Raw genomic sequence first — 16,136 nt, 5'->3', positions numbered from 1 at the left:
GAGAACACTTCTCCTTTTCTCCTCTTCTTTCTCCCTTCCCCCCTCAAAAAAAAAAAAAGATTCTCATCTGTCTAGGCAAAATGACTATCAGACTTAAATCTCAAAATGGAACAGCCAAAAAGTCTGAACTATGTTCCTGGCTCACTCCTTGGGGTGGGGAGCTGGGAGTTGGGGAATAAACTCAGAGAAGAGGATTATGAAAAAGCTTTACCAAAACACCCAATGCTTTGGAGTATCAAACAAAATTACCAGAAACTGTAATTCCAAGGATCCTCTTCTCGCTTTGGTTTTAAAGATTCAGAAGGAGACATTGTCTGGGAGTTGAAAAAGGTACAGAGATCGTCCCTTGTAGAATCACCTTTCTAGAAGAGATGCAGAACTCTGCTCTTGGCCCCAAAGTTCCTGGCCACATTGACCAGTCTGGACTCTGCCTTTGCTCTCCCAGACTTGGTTACTTCTTTCCTCTCTGTGAGTTGAACTTTGCCCCCCTCCTTCTTGGCTTTGTCCCCCCACACACACACCAAGCACACTTCTCTGGCTATGAGGGGTCGCTCTGCTCTTCCTGTGGCCTCTCTTGCAGGCCAGGCGGCCATACTCGGTGGTGGATCCCCTCCCTGAGAGAGGAAGCCACAGCTGTGTGTCCCGTCAAAGGCCCCGGCTGCTCGCTGTGCACGAAGCAGAAGAAAACCAGTTAACTGTCCATCCGTCCTCACTGCCTATGTGGGAGATGTGCAAAGAAGGGAGTGAGGAACATGGAGAGCAGGGCAGGTCCTGAGCAGAAGCCCAAGAACACAAAGCTGAGGGACGAGGTGGAGTCTGATCAGCAAGCTCTAGAAATGGTTGTTCCTCTTACTGCTGCTGAGGATTCAAAGAGGCTTTAGAGTCAGACAAAAAGTCCGATGGTGGGAGCACTGAACTCCATTTTCTGTGTGAGTCTGAGGGGAAAAAAAAAAAAGATAAACAGAACCTTTCACCGACAGGCATATTTCAGAGTTCAAGTGTGACATGACGGGTCTAAAATAGATTCCACATGATTGGAGTGGATCCAGGATCCCAGTCCCTGAATAGCAATCAGTGTTGGAAGCTAAGAGCCGGCCCCCACTATCATCACATAAAATGTGGAAGAAATGGCAAATCCTACACAGCTGTTAGTGAATAAGGACAATCCACACGAGGAGTTTTATGCTATAGGCACATTTTCTTAAATTACTCAGCTTAGGTGAAATTGAGGGTCTCTTTGACTTTCTACATCTTTAATGAACACCCAGAACCTTACAACAGCTTTTTTTTCATGAATTTTCCTTTTAAAGAGGGAGTGTTACGGTCTTTGCAATACTCAATCCGGGCAGAACTAACCACCTGAGGGCTTCATGCTGGTTTATTTTTATGGAAAGAGTCTCATAATTTGAAAGCACTTAGGGTCACAAGCAAATCAGAGAATACAGCCAAAAAGTCCCAGAGCCGACAACTTCATCATCAAGGATGTTGATAGATGGGGGAGTGGGGTGGGGCTTCTCTTTCATGGCCAGGGTCGGCTACTCTATCTTGGTATAAGTGACCCTGTCAGACAATCAGCAGGAAGACAGCAGGAGAGAAGAGAAATTGAAGATGGGAGAGAGGCATGGAGGGAGGAAAAGAAATGGGGGCTCCAGGAAAAAGAATAAGGGACTTTCAGTGAGATGGAATCCAGGTCACCCATACATTTCCTCTTCCATTAACAGAATATTCTCCTTTAAAGCAATCATCAGAAGGCCTTCATGATCAGGTCTTCCACATTTGGCACATGCTTCACACATTTAAGAAAGCTTTAAAATGATCATCATTTGAGAGGGTGGGCTATAGGTCACTCTCCAGCCCAAGATGTACTCTAAGGAGCTCTGTTCTAGATATGCATTTGTGAGAGACCATCGAGCCAGGGGTGTTCTCCTCTGCCATTTTGGGGGAGCCATACTACTGTGAAAGGAAGTAAGGTGTGATCACATGGAGAACAGAACACAGAGAGGAACAGCTGGGGCAGCCTGTGTTACAGCTCCATGCAAACTGGCCGGGGAGTCCGAGTCTGCCTCAGACCAAAATGACGATGAGACAAGTGGGTTTTTTCCCTTTATGTTGATAGTTTCTTCATTATTTAGACATCCCATATGTATTTCGGAGAAGGCAGTGGCACCCCACTCCAGTACTCTTGCCTGGAAAATCCATGGATGGAGGAGCCTGGTGGGCTACAGTCCATGGGGTCACACAGAGTTGGACACGACTGGGTGACTTCACTTTCACTTTTCACTTTCATGCATTGGAGAAGGAAATGGCAACCCACTCCAGTGTTCTTGCCTGGAGAATCCCAGGGACGGGGGAGCCTGGTGGGCTGTCGTCTATGGGGTCGCATAGAGTTGGACACGACTGAAGCGACTTAGCAGCAGCAGCAGCATATGTATTTGAAATTTTTTGGCACACCATGGACTGTTTGTCTTTCCAGATATTCCTCTTTGGTTATATGAACAGGAATTGTTTTTCAGTAACTAAGGAATAGATCAAACCACAGATCAGTAGTACAGAATTCCTATGGGTTATCAGTCCAAAGGGGTGGAAAATACATGGGAAAAAGTGACACACTTCTTTCTCTTCGCCTATTATAGTATGACTAATGGAAATCTTCACAACCCACAGAAATGGTACTTTCAAAAAAAATCTCTGGTCACTTCGGAGCTTTGCTTTTATTTCTCTGTATTTTGCCATGTATACAGGCACTATGGTGTATTTATTTAAAGGTAGGCCTGTGGTGGCTGCTGGAGTTTAATTACCAAGGTTACAAACAAAAAAAGCTTTAGTGTATTGTAAAGTGTTAATACATGGTTTTCACAATGAGCATAACGTTACCTAATCAAAAAGCTTAGAGCTTCAAGTGACCTTTAAAGATATGCCTTCATAGAAATAGGTATTACTATTTATAATTGATACAGCACACAAACTTCAGAAAGGGAAACAGCCATACTCAATTTCACCAGCTAGTTAAATGTATTCTAGGGATTATAACTCTTTTGCTTCTAATATAATTGTTAGTGTAGAATGGCAATCCAACCAGCCTTAAATCTGTACAGAATAGACTAGAGGTTTCCAGGGACCAGGGGAAGGTGAATGGGTGTACATGGTTTCCTTTTGTGGTGATATTCTGGAACGAGGCAGTGGTGATAGTTGTATAATTTCATAAATGTACTAAATGGCCCTGAATTGTTCACTTTAAAATAGTTAAAATGGTGAATTTTATGTTGTGTGAGTTTTATCCCCCCACCCAATACATCCACAAAAAACCAGTCAGTCATAACATGCTGTTTTTGACGAAAAGAAATCAAGAGTAAGATTTTGCTAGTAACTTTTCACCTTTCCATCTCCTCTACATCCTATAAAGTTCTTTGAGCTCAGGGGATGTTCCTTACGACTATATATTCCTCTAGTACCCAGCATAAGAGGCTTGCCTGGTGGCACAGTGGTAAACAACCTACCTGTCAATGCAGGAGATGTGGGCTCAATTTCTGGGCCAGGAAGATCCCCTGGAGAAGGAAAATGGCAACCACTCCAGTATTCTTGCTTGGGAAATCCCATGGGCAGAGGAGCCTGGCAGGCTACAGTCCATAGGGTCGCAAAGACTTGGACATGACTTATAGGCTGAGCATGCACACAGCAGGTGCCCAATAATTATACTGAAACCTCCTTCCCTTCAAATAATTTCAATCAGCCTTTGAATCATCTCAAATTAGCAAAAGCTTTTTTATTCATTGAGTGTATAACATCACCTCAATTTTTTGATCGAACATGCCTTACTCTACTATTGAGTAAGATGAGAATATTTGAGTCCTGAATGGAGCCAGTCAACCTCCTAGAGGTGAATGATGTACCCTGGTGGTTCCTAGAACAGGGCTGTTCCCAGAGGAGACCTTCATTAAGTATATGTCAATGGGATGAGGAGTGAATCTCTGGAATTTCCCAATAACTAAGAAGGGATATTCTGGTACAGTAACAGAAATTTCAACCTATCCATACTGCTAGCAAAACATTGTTTTTGCTACTATTTGAAGACACTACCACTTTAAATTTATTAAGACCAGATTCAAGGGCAACCCCCAGATTAATACACACCAACCCAAGAAGCTCAACACTTACTCCTCAACCAGAGAAATGGGGTGGCCAAAGCTTTACCCTTTATATCGATACTTTCTCAGACAAAAGTACAAGAAGCAAATCTATTGTTTCCAATACACACCTATCTCTTGCTTTTGACCTTAGTTTTCTCCTGAAAATTCTATCTGTAAATGGAAAACTATCAATTGAAAACATCTACTAATTTCAATGGAAAAGATAATAAATTTCATTCTAATTTCTCAGAAGAATATATTCTTGAAGAATGAGAGCAAGTTTATGTAAGAAATAAAAACACAGAGGTTGTATATAAAATATAATAAAGTAGATCATACTAATTTTTCTTTCTCCCACTTTTTTTCAATTTTTCAAAACTTTAGGGGATTATAATTATGTTTAACTCAACGGCTTAAAAATAAAAGAAATGTAGCAAAAATATTTTTAGGGCAAAGTGAAACCTAAATGTAAGAGTGTCAAAATACATAGAAATAATGCTCCCACATAATCTTAGAAGATGTTATTTCTCCATCCCTTCCACTTGACCTATATATGTGTGTGTGTGTGTGTGTGTATACACACAGTGGTGTACTGATAAATGTTTAATAATTGGCTCTACAGAAGAACAATACACATACTTTGACTACAAATTTCACCTATATAAGGACTATGTTGAAAATAACTTACACATAAAATGCATATACCACTCTTTCTTGTGCTGTAATATCCACAAAGCTAATTGATTCTGAAAGAATGGTTTCATTGTATTTTGCCTAACTCCTGAATCTATAGCTAACCAATTGACAAACAAGTTCAGAATCTACAAAACGAAAGTTGGTTGACATTTCTCTTATGTTTATATTAATTAGTAAGACAAAAATGAAACAGTGAAGACGCATGTGAAAACTTTCATTGACTGTCTATGACAAACTCCCTTGCTAAACTGAACAATAGATTTTCAATACTAGAGGAAGACTGCCTCAATTCTGTGCTTTCTAGTGGTAATAGTAATTACATATAGTATAATGTTTCACTTTATTGATATAATAAGTATAAGTAAACTTAAGAGCATAGGTAATTTTAAAATGTAACAAAATAGTGATAACTTTTGGTATGTATTAACTTGTTTATGGTATGATTTGTTAAATTACAAGTCAATATGATTTAGTTTTTAATGATGACTATATTTAAATAGTCCCTTGGACTGCAAGGAGATCCAACCAGTCCATTCTAAGAGATCAGGCCTGGGTGTTCTTTAGAAGGAATGATGCTAAAGCTGAAATTCCAGTGCTTTGGCCGCCTCATGCAAAGAGTTGAAAAGACTCTGATGCTGGGAGGGATTGTGGGCAGGAGGAGAAGGGGATGACAGAGGAGGAAATGGCTGGATGGCATCACCGGCTCGATGGACATTGAGTTTGGGTGAACTTCGGGAGTTTGTGATGGACAGGGAGGCCTGGCATGCTGCAATTCATGGGGTCGCAAAGAGTCAGACACGACTGAATGACTGAACTACTGAACTATATTTAAAACTAGCTAGTGAAACTTCTGATAATTAAAGTCAGTGCTTGAGAGCTGCTCTGAGCTGACTTGTACATCATTGTATGTATGGAAAGCAAAATGTTCTCCATTCATCTGAGCATAGCACACAATTTAAATTTTCCTTAGGGTAGTCTCTGACTAAAACCTGTCAGGATATAATCATTGGTTTCTCTTTCCCTACAAGCATGATGTTATCCCAACCTTATAGCACATTATTATGACTTTTGGTTGGGGGAAAAGCCATTAAAGCAATAATACAAGTTGTTCACAAAACAGTATAACTTTTCAGAAGCCAATATGGCAAACAGTCATTCATAGTCACTTTTTGAGATAACTTGGCATGATGAATTAGGAACAATTAAGCACACGTTGATATCAGATGATACCATAAAATTAAAGAGGAGCTTTCATCTTTTTAATTCATTTTCTTACTTGTTCTTGGGCTGTCTCTGCCTCTTAGGAACCAATCCTGAATGGGGTAAGAACACAGAATGGTCATATCATTTGAGACTACTTATACAATGCAGTCTCAAATGTCCACCGAAATCCTGAGAGTATTACTACTCCGTTTTCATGGTCCACCTAACCAAACTATTGAAATTCAAGCTTTCAGGCTCTTAATTTACTCTCATTTCTCTGAATGTATAACTTCTATCTTCATGTCTGAGGCCAGAGTAAAGAAGCTGTGTGAACAAGGCACTGGAAATTTTGGCCATCAAACTGAGAGTGAGGACAAGTCCTTTAACAGAAGGATGGGAACCACGTTCAAATGCATGATCTTACTTTTCTCAAGAATGATAGTATGGGAACTTCCCTGGTGGTCCAGTGGTTAACACTTGCCTTTCAATGCAGGGGGTGCAGGTTTAATCCATGGTCAGAGAGCTAAGATCCCACATGCCTCATGGCCAAAAAAATTGTTTAAAGGAGCAATATTTAAAAATAAAAATAAATGAAAAGGAACAAATTCATAAGGATTAAATAAAGAATGACAGTATGATTAAAGTCAAAGGAAAATAAGATAGTAAGACTCTTTTAGGGACTTCCATTTTTTATCTCAGTGTTGCAGCTGAGTTTCTTTGTAGTTGGAACAGAGCCATGAAAAAGAAAAACAAGCATCTTCCTTCTCAATGCATATTACAGTTCTGTGTTCTGGTAGAGGAGGGTGGCCAGGGGCAAAGAGATAGTATTGCATCTCATCTTGGTTTGCTCAAAAGCCAAAACTGAGAAAAAGACTCTGATGCAGGTTATTTATGAGTGGTACTCCCAGGAATTAGGGGTTAGGGTGTGGGAAAGTTTAGAAGGGGAGAGGGAAAGGCCCAGTAAAGCATGTGTTATTGACCTGGTTACCCATAAAGACAATGTGACTGAATCCTACTGGGGATCTCTTGAGGAACACCCTGCAGATTTATCCTCCAAAGGCAATGAGACTGAGGATGTATCCTTGTCTCCATTCCTGACTGGCTGAAGAAACGTTAACTTAACCGTACTTCCAGGCTGTGCCACTCTTGGGCTGAGTGAACTCTAGCATTTGAGAAGTTTTGTTCCCAGCCCATCACCAAGATCACTCCTCCCAGGGCAGCCACAGGTATGGCACTAGCTCTAAAGCAGCCCACCACTACCACATAAAGTGCTTGGCAGAAAGCCTGCGGAGGAGAAACCGAGGTGGGACAGTGTTGGTGCGCGTAGACAATTTGACCACAGCTACACCTGAGAGCGGAGTTGGGTGGAGGTAATTTAGCACAGGTCATAAAATGATCTGCTAGGATGCCCAAGATTTTTCCCATTCATTTAACATGTACTGAACAGAGCTACATATAAAGAACAATGTACTGTACCAATTACCATTGGGTTATATACTCATTGGAAAAGACCCTGATTCTGGGAAAGTTTGAAGGCAAAAGGAGAAGAGGGTGGCAGAGGATAAGAGAGTTAGAGAGTATCACTGACTCAATGGACATGCATTTGAGCAAACTCCAGGAGATAGTGAAGACAGGGAAGCCTGGCATGCTACAGTCCAGGGGGTCACAAAGAGTCAGTCACGACTTAGCAACTGAAAAACAACATGTGTACAAGCACTACCCACCACCCAGTCTCTGCTTTCTGGCACTCATATTATAGCCATATCTGGCCTTTGAGCTGGCACATGAGACATCAGAGTAGTCACAGAAGTCTATGTCCTTGCCTTTACCCAACCTCTGTTGCCCAGAAAGGGCCTCCACCACTGGCCAGCAAGTGTCTTTCTTTGCTTGTTAGGGAGTCAAAGTCGCTGTGACCAGCAGTTTCTCCACTTTGGTATTCATTCAACAAACAATTATTGAGATTCTTCTTTAGGCTAGATATAACACTAAGAATGTGAATTACAGAAATGAATGAGTAACATCCTGCCCTAGGAAAAATGGGGACTGTTAACAGGTGTTGAATGGCTACTAAATACAGCCTACTGTTCTTAGAGCTCTGTACTTTAACTGATAAAGGTTCTCCTACAACAGGACTGCAAAATAGATGAGCTGACCCCTACTCCATAGATGAGAAAATTGAGAACAAAAATAATGTTCACAGAGCCTTGAAACTAGCAAATAGTAAAGATGCTACTCTCTGGTTGGTTGGCTTAAAACACTGTACATTGTACACAATGCTATTCTATTTTATGGACAGCATAATATTTTGATTAAAATTTAATTGGGGATAAACCAACAATTTTTGAATTTTCTTAACCCTTTAGAAAATTAATAAAATAAATTATATAAATTCCCATAAAAAGGCAAATACTTAATATATGCTATTTTAAATCCAATGATAAAAGTAGGACAAGTCAAACTAACAGAAAAGGTTAAGAATGTAGCTTATACAAATACTGTTCAACAGAAAACATTAAGGGAGACAGAAAGTAATACATCTATTAAAGTTATAGATCTTAATGATTGTGTATCCACCATAAATGAACCTAAAAGATCAGAGAAAACCAATAATAAGTTATATTACAAAAATCTATTGTAAATATAAGAAGAAATTGACAATAATGAAAATAAAAACAAAATTAAACAATGGGACCTAATTAAACTTAAAAGCTTTTGCACAGCAAAGGAAATCATAAACAAGATAAAAAGACAACCCTCAAAATGGGATAAAATATTTTCAAATTATGCCACCTACAAGGGATTAATCTCCAAAATATACAAACAGGTCATGCAGCTCAATAACAAAAGAACAAAAACCCAGTCCAAAAATGGGTGGCAGATCTAAACAGACATTCTACAAAGACATACAGATGGCCAAAAACCACATGAAACTATGCTCAACAATACTAATTATTCAGATCAGATCAGATCAGTCTCTCAGTCGTGTCTGACTCTTTGCAACCCCATGAATCGCAGCACGCCAGGCCTCCCTGTCCATCACCAACTCCCGGAGTTCACCCAGACTCACGTGCATCGAGTCAGTGATGCCATCCAGCCATCTCATCCTCTGTCGTCCCCTTCTCCTCCTGCTCCCAATCCATCCCAGCATCAGAGTCTTTTCCAATGAGTCAACTCTTCACATGAGGTGGCCAAAATACTGGAGTTTCAGCTTTAGCATCATTCCTTCCAAAGAAATCCCAGGGATGATCTCCTTCACAATGGACTGGTGGGATCTCCTTGCAGTCCAAGGGACTCACAAGAGTCTTCTCCAACACCACAGTTCAAAAGCATCAATTCTTCGGCGCTCAGCCTTCTTCACAGTCCAACTCTCACATCCATACATGACCACAGGAAAAACCATAGCCTTGACTAGACGAACCTTTGTTGGCAAAGTAATGTCTCTGCTTTTGGATATGCTATCTAGGTTGGTCATAACTTTCCTTCCAAGGAGTAAGCATCTTTTAATTTCATGGCTGCAGTCACCATCTGTAGTGATTTTGAAGCCTAGAAAAATAAAGTCTGACACTGTTTCCGCTGTTTCCCCATCTATTTCCCATGAAGTGATGGGACCAGATGCCATGATCTTCGTTTTCTGAATGTTGAGCTTTAAGCCAACTTTTTCACTCTTCACTTTCACTTTCATCAAGAGGCTTTTTAGTTCCTCTTCACTTTCTGCCATAAGAGTGGTGTCATCTGCATATCTGAGGTTATTGATATAATTATTAGAGAAAGGCAAATCAAAACTACAATGAGGTATCACCTTACACTGGTCAGAATGACCATCATCAAAATATCTACAAGCAATAAATCTGGAGAGATGGTGGAGAAAAGGGAACCCTCCTCCACTGTTGGTGGGAATGCATTAATAAATTGGTACAGCCATTATGGAGAACAGTATGGAGGCTCCTTATAAAACTTACAGAACTACCTACTGTATGATCCAGCAATCCCACTCTTGAGCATATACCCAGAGAAAACCATAATTCAAAAAGATTCATGCACCCCAATGTTCACTGCAGAAATATTTACAATAGCCATGAAAGCAATCTAAATGTCCATAGGCAAAGGAGTGAATAAAGAAGTGGTACATATATACAATGGACTATTACTCAACCCTAAAAAATGAAATAATGCCATTTGCTGCAACATGGATGGGCCTGAGATTGTCATACTAAGTGAAATAAATCAGATGGGAGAAAGAAAAATATCATATGATATAGCTTATATGTGGAATCTAAAAAAACATGATACAAAATGGAAACAGAATCAAAGATGTAGAAAACAAACTTCTGGTTACCAAGGGGAAAGGGAGGGTGGGATAAATCAGGAAATGGGGATTGACATACACATATTACTAAATATAAAATAGATAATGAATAAGGACCTATTATATAGCAAAGGGAATTCTACCCAATACTCTGTAATAACTTTATGTGGGAAAAGAATCTTAAAAAGAGAGGATATATGTATATGTATAAGTGATTCACTTTGCTATACATCTCAAATGAATACAACATTGTAAATCAACTATAATACAATAATTTTTTTTAGAAATGAATACATTGACAGAATAAATTGTGGTAAAGCATTTTATGGCAATTAAAAATTTTTTTGATTGATCAATTAAATGCAAACAATGTAGCTGGAGAGAATTTGGAAAATATAATGAGCAAGATTTAAATATATTAAATATTTCATACTACAAACTTAAACCATATATTCTCAAAGTGTTCAGTTTCGATGCTTAAAGTTATTAGGTCGGTCATAAAGAAAGCATCAACAAATATCAACAGCAATACATTTTACAACATCTTCTAAACCTGACAAATCTAGGCAATGAACACCAAGATGGTCAGTTCAGTTCAGTCACTCAGTCATGTCCCACTCTTTGCAACCCCATACACTGCAGCACTCTAGGCCTCCCTGTCCATCACCAACTCTCAGAGCTTATCAAACTCATCTCCATCAAGTAGGTGATGCCATCCAACCATCTCATCCTCTGTCGTCCCCTTCTCTCCATCCTTCAATCTTTCCCAGCATCAGGGTCTTTTCCAGTGAATCAGTTCTTTGCATCAGGTGGCCAAAGGATTGGAGTTTCAACTTCAACATCAGTCCTTACAATGAATTTTCAAGACTGATCTCCTTTAGGATTGACTGGCTGGATCTCCTTGCAGTCCAAGGGACTCTCAAGAGTCTTCTCCAACACCACAGTTTAAACCCATCAATTCCTCAGTGCTCAGCTTTCTTTATAATCCAACTCTCACATCCATATATGACTACTAGAAAAACCATAGTTTTGACTAGATGGACCTTTGCTGGCAAAGGTCTGTCTCTGCTGTTTAATATGCTGTCTAGATTGGTCATAGCTTTTCTTCCAAGAAGCAAGCATCTTTTAATTTCATGGCTTCAATGATTTTGGAGCCCAAGAAAATAGTCTCCCATTGTTTCCCTATCTATTTGCACTGAAGTGACAGGACCGGATGCCATGATCTTAGTTTTCTGCATGTTGAGTTTTAAGCCAGCTTTTTAAGTCTCCTTTTTTACTTTCATCAAAATGCTCTTTAGTTCTTCTTCACTTTCTGCCATATGGGGGGTGTCATCTGCATATCTGAGATTATGGATCTTTCTCCCAGCATTCTTGATTCCAGCTTGGGCTGAATCCAACCCAACATTTCACATGATGTACTCTGCATATAAGTTAAATAAGCAGGGTGACAATATACACCCTTGATAGACTACTTTCACAATTTGGAGCCAGTCTGTTGTTTCATGTCCGGTTCTAACTATTGCTTCTCAACCTGCATACAGATTTCTTAGGAGGCAGGTAAGGTGGTCTGGTATACCCATCTCTTTAAGAAGTTTCCACAGTTTGTTGTGATCCACACAGTCAAAGGCTTTGGCGTAGTCAATAAAGCATAGGTTGATGTTTTTCTGTGACTGTGCTTTTCCAATGATCCAACAGATGTGGGCAATTTGATCTTTGGTTCCTCGGCCCTATCTAAATCAAGCTTGAACATCTGAAAGTTCTCAGTTCATGTACTATTGAAGCCTGGCTTGGAGAATTTTGAGCATTACTTTGCTAGTGTGTGAGATGAGTGCAATTGTACAGTAGTCTGAACATTGTTTGGTATTGCCTTTCTTTGGGATTGGAATGAAAACTGACCTTTTCCAGTCCTGAGGCCACTGCTGAGTATTCCAAATTTGCTGGCAAATTGAGTGCAGCACTTTCACAGCATCATTTCTAGGATTTGAAATAGCTCAACTGAAATTCCATCACCTCCACTAGCTTTGCTCTTAGTGATGCTTCCTAAGGCCCACTTGACTTCACATTCCTGGATGTCTGGCATGGTGAGTGATCACACCATCGTGATTATCAGGGTTGTGAAGATCTTCTTCGTATAGTTCTTCTGTGTATTCTGTTCTATTCACCTCTTTTTTTTTTTTCTTTTTTTTCTTTTATTTTTAAACTTTACAAAATTGTATTAGTTTTGCCAAACATCGAAATGAATCTGCCACAGGTCTCTTCTTAATATCTTCTGCTTATGTTAGGTCCATAGAATTTCTGTCCTTTATTGTGCCCATCTTTGCATGAAACAGTCCCTTGGTATCTCTAATTTTCTTGAAGAGATCTCGTCTTTCCCATTCTATTGTTTTCCTCTATTTCTTTGCACTGATCACTGAGGAAGTCTTTCTTATCTCTCCTTGCTATTCTTTGGAACTCTGCATTCAAATGGGTATATCTTTCCTTTTCTCCTTTGCCTTTTGCTTCTCTTTTTTTTTTCCTCAGCTATTTGTAAGGCCTCCTCAGACAAGCATTTTGCCTTTTTGAATTTCTTTTTCTTGAGGCTGGTCTTGATTACTACCTCCTGTACAATGTCTTGAACCTCTGTATATAGTTCTTCAGGCATTCTGCCTGTCAGATCTAATTCCCTGAATCTATTTGTCACTTCCACTCTATAATCCTAAGGGATTTGATTTAGGCCATATCTGAAAGGCCAAGTGGCTTTCCCTACTGTCCTTAATTTAAGTCTGAATTTGACAATTAGGAGTTCATGGTATGAGCCACAGTCCATGCCTGGTCTTGTTTTTTTGCTGATTGTATAGGGCTTCTCCATCTTTGGCTGCAAAGAATATAATCAATCTGATTTCAGTTTTGACCATCTGGTGAGGTGTATGAGTAGAGTCTTCTCTTGTGTTCTTGGAAGAGGGTGTTTGCTATAACCAGTGCATTCTCTTGACAGAACTCTATTAGCCTTTGTCCTGCTTCATTCTGTACTCCAAGGCCAAATCCACCTGTTATCCAGGTATTTCTTGACTTCCTACTTTTGCATTCTAGTCCCCTATGATGAAAAGGACATCCTTTTTTGGTGTTAGTTTTAGGTCTGCATAGAACCATTTAACTTCAGCTTATTCAGCATTACTGGTTGGGGTATAGACTTGATTTACTGTGATCTTGAATGGTTTGCCTTGGAAATGAACAGAGATTATTCTGTCATTTTTGAGATTGCATCCAAGTACTGCATTTCAGACTCTTTTATTGACTATAAGGGCTACTCCATTTCTTCTAAGGGAATCCTTGCCCACAGTAGTAGATATAATGGTCATCTGATTTCAATTCACCCATTCCAGTCCATTTTAGTTCACTTATTCCTAAAATGTTGTTCACTCTTGCCATCTCCTGTTTGACCGCTTCCAATTTACCTTGATCCATGGACTTAACATTCCAGGTTCCTATGCATTATTGTTCTTTACAGCATTGGACTTTACTTCCATCATCAGTCACCTTCACAACTGGGTATTGTTTTTGCTTTGGCTCCATCTCTTCATTCTTTCTGAAGTTATTTCTCCACTGATCTCTAGTAGCATATTGGGTACCTACTGACCTGAGAAGTTCATCTTTAAGCATCCTATCTTTTTGTCTTTTCATACAGTTTATGGGTTTCTCAAGGCAAGAATACTGAAGTGGTTTGCCATTCCCTTCTCCAGCGGACCTTGTTTTGTCAGAACTCTCCACCATAACCTGTCCATCTTGGGAAGCCCTACATGGCTTGGCTCATAGTTTCATTGAGTTAGACAAGGCTGTGGTCCATGTGATCAGTTTGGTTAGTTTTCTGTGATGATGGTTTTCATTCTGTCTGCTTCTGAGATAAGGATAAGAGACTTAAGGGAGCTTTCTGATGGGAAAGACTGACTGAGGGAGAAACTGGATCTTATTCTGATGGGCAGGTCCATGCTCAATAAATCTTTAATCCAATTTTCTGTTGATGGAAGGGACTGTGTTCCCTCCCTGTTGTTTGACCTGAGGCCAAACTACGGTGGACATAATGAAGATGATGATGACGTCCTTCAAAAGGTCCCATGCAGGCAGTGCTGCAGGCCACCACAGATCCATGCCTCCACTGGAGACTCCTGGACACTCACAGGCACGTCTGAGTCAATCTCTTGTGGGGTCACTGTTCCTTTCTCCTGTGTCTGGTACATACAAGGTTTTGTTTGTGCCCTCCAAGAGTCTGTTTCCCCAGTCCTGTGTAAGTTCTGACAGCTCTATGGTGGGGTTAATGGTGACCTCCTTCAAGTGGGCTTAAGCCATACCTAGCTCTGCTGCACCCAGAGCCCTGTCCCTGAGGCAGGCCAGTGCTGACCCATGCCACCACAGGAGACTCCTAAACACAGTTCTGGCTCAGTCTCTGTGGGGTTTCTGGGTCCTGGTGCACACAAGGTTTTTTGGAGCCATCTGAGTGTCTCTAGAGGGTATGGGGTTTGATTCTAAGTATGGTTTTGCCCCTCCTACTGTCTTGCTGGGGCTTCTCCTTTGCCCTTGGACGTGGGGTATCTTTTTTTTGGTGGGATCCAACAATCTCCTGTAGATGATTATTCAGCAGCTAGTTGTTGACCAAGATATTCAGATCAGATCAGTCGCTCAGTCATGTCCGACTCTTTGCGACCCCAAGAATCGCAGCACGCCAGGCCTCCCTGTCCATCACCAACTCCCAGAGTTCACCCAGACTCACGTCCATCGAGTCAGTGATGCCATCCAGCCATCTCATCCTCTGTCGTCCCCTTCTCCTCCTGCCCCCAATCCCTCCCAGCATCAGAGTCTTTTCCAATGAGTCAACTCTTCGCATGAGGTGGCCAAAGTACTGGAGTTTCAGCTTTAGCATCATTCCTTCCAAAGAAATCCCAGGGCTGATCTCCTTCAGAATGGACTGGTTGGATCTCCTTGCAGTCCAAGAGACTCTCAAGAGTCTTCTCCAACACCACAGTTCAAAAGCATCAATTCTTCGGCGCTCAGCCTTCTTCACAGACCAAGATATTACCCAACCCCAAAATGTCATCCTCTCCTCCTCTGCCCTTCTCCCACTACCCCCACCTCTTCCCATGCACAATTCCAACAACTGGGACATTATAAAACATTTTAAATGCTATTAGAGGAAAGCAAAATTAATATTTCAGTAATAAAAAGGGACAAAATTGAAAATATTATTGATCAAAACAAATAAAATAGCCAAACCGTGTTCAAACTCAGAGCTATGTTTTTCAGATTTTAAAGAACAAAATAACCAAGTTAAATTAAGACATTGATCTAAGATGTTAAAAAATACCCAATAAAATTAAGAAAAAGGAAATGTAGAAGTAGAAACAAAGCAAAAATAGAAAAAATAGAATAGGTAGACAGGATTTTAAGTAACAAAATACAAAGTCCATTAAGCAGCTAATATAATCAAGGAAAAAGAAAGATAAATTTACAATAGGAGAAGGAAGAAAAGAGAACAAGTGCAGACTTGGAGTTGTTTAAAAACATTGAAAATCATGAAGGAATGGTCGATCATATAGCAAAGTGAATTTATTCAAACTAAGTCTGAATAAATATAGTGTGACAAAACAAGTGCATGGAAGAAAATGAAAATATTATGAAGAATTACCTCTAAAATGTTTCCAAACCAGATGTGTCTTCCAATGAGACTAATTACATTTTCCAGAAAGAGGTAATTTCCATACTGAGCAGACTTTACCTCAGCTCATAGAAACAGATCGGAAGTTTCAAAATTAATTTTGAAAAGCTAGTACTAT

The 16,136-nt window shown here is 40.1% G+C and overlaps 1 long non-coding RNA gene across 1 annotated transcript in view; it reads right to left on the bottom strand.

Annotated features, from left to right (window-relative positions):
* LOC123332809 overlaps positions 1–16,136 on the bottom strand; it is a 78,334-nt gene that overhangs the window by 2,108 nt on the left and 60,090 nt on the right. Inside the window, exon 2 of the long non-coding RNA XR_006549861.2 lies at positions 250–935. This is a non-coding gene — a long non-coding RNA (uncharacterized LOC123332809). The remainder of the gene's footprint in view (positions 1–249; positions 936–16,136) is intronic.

This window comes from Bubalus bubalis, chromosome 3 (assembly GCF_019923935.1).
Source record: "Bubalus bubalis isolate 160015118507 breed Murrah chromosome 3, NDDB_SH_1, whole genome shotgun sequence".
Lineage (NCBI taxonomy): Eukaryota > Metazoa > Chordata > Mammalia > Artiodactyla > Bovidae > Bubalus > Bubalus bubalis.
Note: the sequence above shows the minus strand (reverse complement) of the source record. Positions and strands in the feature narration are given on the sequence as shown.